This window comes from Cetorhinus maximus, chromosome 16 (assembly GCF_964194155.1).
Source record: "Cetorhinus maximus chromosome 16, sCetMax3.hap1.1, whole genome shotgun sequence".
Taxonomy (NCBI): domain Eukaryota; kingdom Metazoa; phylum Chordata; class Chondrichthyes; order Lamniformes; family Cetorhinidae; genus Cetorhinus; species Cetorhinus maximus.
The window spans coordinates 19,129,186-19,135,341 of NC_135894.1; positions in this window are offsets into that span (position 1 = coordinate 19,129,186).

The following is a 6,156-nucleotide window of genomic DNA, read 5'->3' on the forward strand; positions in this document are numbered from 1 at the left end:
TGGAGGGTCAGGAGAGGTGGTGGTGAAGTAGAGCTGGTGTCATCAGCAAGTCAGACTTGGAGGATGGTAGATTTATCGATGATATCAAACTTGGAGGTGTGGCAGCCAGTGAAGATAATACCAATGAACTGCAACAGGCATTGGATAGATCAGCAGAATGGGCAGACAATTAGAGGATGGAATTTAATATAGAGAATTGTGAGGTGATGCATTTTGGCAGAAAGGATACAGAGAGGCAAGACAGACTTAATGGCACAGTTCTAAAGGGTGTGTAGGATCAAAAGGTCCTGGGAGTACATGCACAGAGATCCCTGAAGGTGGTAGAACATTCTGAGAGAGTAGTTGGCAAAGCATCCTTGGCTTCAAAAATAGAGGTATTGAGCACAAAAATAAGGAAGTTTTGCTGAACCTTTATAACGACATAGGTAATCAGTACCAACAACATAGGTAAAAAGAGGGATGACGTTCTGCAAGCAGAGTTTTGGATGACCTCACATATACAGAGGGTAGAACATGGGAGGCAGGCCAGGAGGGCATTGGAATTGCCAAGTATTGCCAAGGGAGCTAGGAAATACATTTAAAAAGCAGGACTCAAAGATCGTAATCTCAGGATTACTCCCAGTGCCACGTGCTAGTGAGATCAGGAATAGGAGAATAGACCAGATGAATGCATGGCTGGAGAGATGGTGTAGGAGGGAGGAATTTAGATTCCTGAGGCATTGTGCTGATTCTGAGGAAGATGGGACCTGTACAAGCTGGACAGAGACCAATATCCTCACAAGGGTATTCGCTAGTTATGTGGGAGCTAGAGTGTCAGGGGGGAGGGGGGGGGGGGACCTTAGCGGGGAGACACAATAGAGGGAAAGAAAGATAGAAATGAAAGATAGAAAAGTAAAAAGCAATGACAGAGGAAATGAAGGTATCTGATCTAGATACCCTCTACTTGTTAATTAAGTGATTAATTTATTTGGTTTAATTAGTTTAACAATGTTTTAGTTTATAATTCAGTGTAGATTCTCTACCAGCTAATCAGGTCACAGATTTACCGTGACGCCACTTTTAATTTTTTTTAAATACTGTACCATTCTGTTTTTCCTACCGAAGTGGATAACTTCACACTTATCCATATTATACTGCCCTGGTTTGTAAATTATTAGGTCCTTGGAATTTATTGGCTTTCAGTCCCATTAATTTCTCTAGCACTGTTGTTTTAGTAATACTAATTCCCTTCAATTCCTCCTTCTCACTCAACCTTTGGTTCCCTAGTATTTCTGGGAAGTTATTAGTGTTTTCCTCTGTGAAGACAGAACTAAAGTGTTTGTTTAATTGCTCTGCCATTTCCTTGTTCTCTATTATAAATTCTCCCGTTTCTTCTGTAAGGAACCTACATTTGTCTTCACTAATCCTTTTCTTTTTAAATACTTATAGAAGCTTTTACATTCCGCTTTTATGTTCCTTCCAAGTTTACTCTCATACTCTATTTTTCCCCTCTTAATCAATCTCATGATCCTCCTTTGCTGAATTCTAAACTGCTCCCAATCCTCAGGCTTGCTACTTTTTCTAGCAACTTTATATGACTCCTCTTTGAATCTAATACTGTCCTTAATTTCTTTTGTTAGCCATGGTTGGGTTGCTTTTCCTTTTGTATTTTTGCACCAGAAAGGAATATATAACTTTTGCAATGCATACATTTGTTCCTTAAATATTAGCCATTGCCTATCCACCGCCTTTTAATGAAGCTCCCCAACCTATCGTAGCAACTCACCTCTCATACCTTCGTAGTTTCCTTTGTTTAGATTTAGGACCCTGGTTTTGGATTGGACTACTTCACTTTCCATCCTAATGAAGAATTCCATCTCATTATGGTCACTCTTCCCTAAAGGGCACCACACAACAAAATTATTAATTAACTCTTTCTCATTGCACAATACCAAATCTAGGATAGTCTGTTCCTTAATCAGTTCCTCTACGTACTGGTCTAAAAATTGTCTCTACACACTCCAGGAATTCATCCACCACAGTGTTCTTGCTAATTTGGTTTGCCCAGTCTACATGTAGATTAAAGTCACTGCAGCATCCTTGTTATGTGCATCTCTAATTTCCTGTTTAATGCCGTCCCCTACATTATCACTACTATTGGAGAACTATAGACAACTCCCGCTAATGTGTTCCATCTCTTCTTGCTTCTTCACTTCACCCAGAATGATTCTACATCTAGATTTTCTGAGCCAATATTTTCTCTCACTATTGCACTGATTTCATTTATAATTAACAGTGCCACCCCACCTCCTTTTCTTTTTTGCCTGTCAGTCCTAAATATCAAGTACCCTTGGATATTCAGTTCCCAGTCTTGGTCACCCTGCAGCCATGTCTCCATAATTGCAATCATATCATACCCGTTTACATCTATTTGCACTGTTAATTCATCAACCTTATTGCGAATGCTCCATGCATTCAGATACAGTGCCTTTAGACTTGTCTTTTTAATATTTTTACACATCTTTTGTGTAAAATGTTTTAGTAATACTAATTCCCTTCAATTCCTCCTTCTCACTCAACCTTTGGTTCCCTAGTATTTCTGGGAAGTTATTAGTGGCGTCACGGTAAATCTGTGACCTGATTAGCTGGTAGAGAATCTACACTGAATTTTAAACTAAAACATTGTTAAACTAATTAAACCAAATAAATTAATCACTTAATTAACAAGTAGAGGGTATCTAGATCAGAATCAGGGGATTACTGTTCTTAGAATTTAGCATTTATAGTAGAAATCTAGCCCTAGGGAATGTATAGTTAATCAGGAATCAATAAGCAGTTATTAGATTTAAATTAATTTATTAAATAGTTCTAGAAATGGCAGTTGCTGGGGTGAAGTGCTTCACCTGTGGAATGTGGAAAATCTGTGATGCTTCAAGTGTCCTGGACAACTACATCTGCGGGAAGTGTACCCAATTGCAGCTCCTCACAGACACGCATGGATCGGTTGGAGCAGTTGGATGCAATTAAGAGCATTCAGGTGGCGGAAAGCGTCATTGACAGGAATTTTGGAGACGTGGTCACACCCAAGGTACAGACAGATGGATGGGTGACCGTTAGAAGGGGCAGGCAGTCAGTGCAGAAATCCCCTGTTGCTGTCCCCCTCTCTAACAGGTATACCGTTTTGGATACTGTTGGGGGGATGGCCTATCAGGGGAAAACAACAGCAGTAGCCAGAGCAGTGGCACCACGGCTGTCTCTATTGTTCAGCAGGGGAGGTCAAAGCACAGAAGAGCAATTGTCATAGGGGACTCTATAGTCAGGGGCTCAGATAGGCACTTCTGTGGTCGTGAAAGAGACATCAGGATGGTATGTTGCCTCCCTGGTGCCACGGTCCAGGATGTCTCTGATTGGGTACGGGACATTCTGAAGTGGGAGGGAGAACAGCCAGAGGTCATGGTGCACATTGGTACTAACGACAAAGGCAGGAAGAGTGACGAGGTCCTGCAGCAGGAGTCCAGGGAGTTAGGCAGAAAGTTAAAAGACAGGTCCTCTAGGGTTGTAATCTCAGGATTACTCCCTGTGCCACGTGCCAGTGAGGCTAGAAATAGGAAGATAGTGCAGCTGAACACGTGGCTGAACAGATGGTGTAGGAGGGAGGGTTTCTGATATCTGAATCAGTGGGATCTCTTCCGGGGCAGGTGGGACCTGTACAAGGAGGACGGGTTGCATATAAACTGGAGGGGCACCAATATCCTGGCTGCGAGGTTTGCTAGTGTCACTCGGGAGCGTTTAAACTAGTATGGCAGGGGGTGGGAACCAGAGCAATAGGTCAGCAGGTGAAAAAAATGACTGGGAACCAGTGAATATGGCCAGTAGGACTAAGAGGAAGGGCAGGCAGGGAGAAATTACTGAACACAGTGCTACTGGGGGTCTGAAATGCATTTGTTTCAATACGAGAAGTATAACAGGCAAGGCAGATGAGCTTAGAGCTTGGATTAGTACTTGGGACTATGATGTTATTGCTATTACAGAGACTTGGTTGAAGGATGGACAGGATTGGCAGATAAACGTTCCAGGATTTAGCTGTTTCAGGCAGGATAGAGAGGGATGTAGAAGAGGTGGGGGAGTTGCACTGCTAGTTAAGGGGAATATCACAGCTGTACGACAGGAGGACACCTCGGTGGGCTCATGCAGCAAGGCAATATAGGTAGAGCTCTGGAATAGGAAGGGTGCAGTCACAATGTTGGGGGTTTACTATAGGCCTCCCAATTGCTGGCGGGAGATTGAGGAACAGTTATGTAGGCAGATTTTGGAAAGATGTAAAAGCAATAGGGTTGTTGTGGTGGGTGATTTTAACATTTCCTATATTGACTGGGAATCACTTAGTGCTAAGGGTCTGGATGGTGCAGAATTTGTAAGGTGCATCCAGGAGGGCTTCCTGAGACAATATGTAGATAGTCCAACGAGGGAAGGGGCAGTACTGGACCTGGTATTAGGGAATGAACCCGGCCAGGTGGTCGAAGTTTCAGTAGGGGAGCATTTCGGGAAAAGTGACCATAATTCAGTAAGTTTCAAGTACTGGTGGATAAGGATAACAGGAGTCCTCGGGTTAAGGTGCTTAATTGGGGGAAGGCAAATTATAACAATATTAGGCAGGAACTAAGGAATCTAGACTGGAGGCGGATGTTTGAGTGCAAATCAACAACTGACATGTGGGGGGCTTTCAAACGTCAGTTGATAAGAATTCAGGACCGGTATGTTCCTGCTAGGATGAAGGATAAGCATGGCAAGTTTCAGGAACCTTGGATAACGAAGGATATTGTGAGATTAGTCAAAAAGAAAAGGGAAGCATTCGTAAGGGCTAGAAGGCTGGGAACAGATGAAGCCCGTGGAGAATATAAAAAAAGTAGGAAGAAACTTAAACAAGGAGTCAGGAGGGCTAAAAGGGGTCATGAAAAGTCACTGGCAAGCAGGATTAAGGAAAATCCCAAGGCCTTTTATACATATGTGAAAAGCAAGAGGGTAGCCAGGGAAAGGGTAGGCTCACTCAGGGACAGAGGTGGGAATCTGTGTGTGGAGCCAGAAGAAATGGGAGTAGTACTAAATGAATACTTCTCATCAGTATTCACCAAAGAGAAGGACTTAGCGGTTGATTTGTCTAGGGAAGAGTGTGTAGATAGCCTGGATCATGTTGAGATCAAAAAAGAGGAGGTGTTAGGTGTCTTGAAGAATATTAAGGTGGATAAGTCCCCAGGGCCAGATGGGATCTACCCCTGAGTACTGAGGGAGGCAAGGGAGGAGATTGCTGGGGCCTTGACAGAAATCTTTGTGTCCTCATTGGCTACGGGTGAGGTCCCAGAGGACTGAAGAATGGCCAATGTTGTTCCATTGTTTAAGAAGGAAGCAGGGATAATCCAGGAAATTACAGGCCGGTGAGCCTTACGTCAGTGGTAGGGAAATTATTGGAGAAGATTCTTCGTGACAGGATTTACTACCATTTGGAAGCAAATGGGCGTATTAGTGAGAGGCAGCATGGTTTTGTGAAGGGGAGGTCGTGTCTCACTAACTTGATCGAGTTTTTTGAGGAAGTGACAAAGATGATCAACGATGTAAGGGCAGTGGATGTTATATACATGGATTTCAGTAAGGCCTCTGACAAGGTCCCTCATGGCAGACTGGTACAGAAGGTAAAATCGCATGGGATCAGAGGTGAGCTGGCAAGATGGATACAGAATTGGCTTGGTCATAGAAGACAGAGGGTAACAGTGGAAGGGTGTGAATGGAGAGCTGTGATTAGTGGAGTTCCGCAGGGATTAGTGCTGGGACCTTTGCTGTTTGTAGTATACATAAATGATTTGGAGGAAAATGTAACTGGGCTAATTAGTAAGTTTGCAGACAACACTAAGGTTGGAGGAGTTGCAGATAGTGAAGAAGATTGTCAAAGGATACAACGGGATATAGATCGGTTGGAGACTTGGGTGGAGAAATGGCAGATGGAATTTAATCCGGACAAATGCGAGATAATGCATTTTGGAAGGTCTAATACAGGCAGGAATTATACAGTAAATGGCAGAACCCTTAAGTGCATTGACAGGCAGAGGGATCTAGGTGTACAGGTCCACAGGTCACTGAAAGTGGCAACGCAGGTGGATAAGGTAGTCAGGAAGGCATATGGCA